The sequence below is a fragment of the Bison bison genome, unplaced genomic scaffold (assembly GCF_000754665.1).
Source record: "Bison bison bison isolate TAMUID 2011002044 unplaced genomic scaffold, Bison_UMD1.0 scf7180017864212, whole genome shotgun sequence".
NCBI classification, from domain to species: domain Eukaryota; kingdom Metazoa; phylum Chordata; class Mammalia; order Artiodactyla; family Bovidae; genus Bison; species Bison bison.
The window spans coordinates 288,615-289,124 of NW_011494784.1; positions in this window are offsets into that span (position 1 = coordinate 288,615).

Below are 510 nucleotides of genomic sequence, written 5' to 3' on the forward strand. Positions count from 1 at the left end.
CTATTTCTGTTTTATTGACTATGCCAAAGCCTTTGACTGTGTGGATCACAATAAACTGTGGAAAATTCTGAAAGAGATAGGAATACCAGACCACCTGGCCTGCCTCTTGAGAAATTTGTATGCAGATCAGGAAGCAACAGTTAGAACTGGACATGGAACAACAGACTGGTTCCAAATAGGAAAAGGAGTTCGTCAAGGCTGTATACTATCACCCTGTTTATTTAACTTCTATGCAGAGTACATCATGAGAAACGCTGGACTGGAAGAAACACAAGCTGGAATGAAGATTGCCCGGAGAAATATTAATAACCTCAGATATGCAGATGACACCACCCTTATGGCAGAAAGTGAAGAGGAACTAAAAAGCCTCTTGATGAAAGTGAAAGTGGAGAGTGAAAAAGTTGGCTTAAAGCTCAACATTCAGAAAACGAAGATCATGGCATCTGGTCCCATCACTTCATGGGAAATAGATGGGAAACAGTGGAAACAGTGTCAGACTTTATTTTTCTG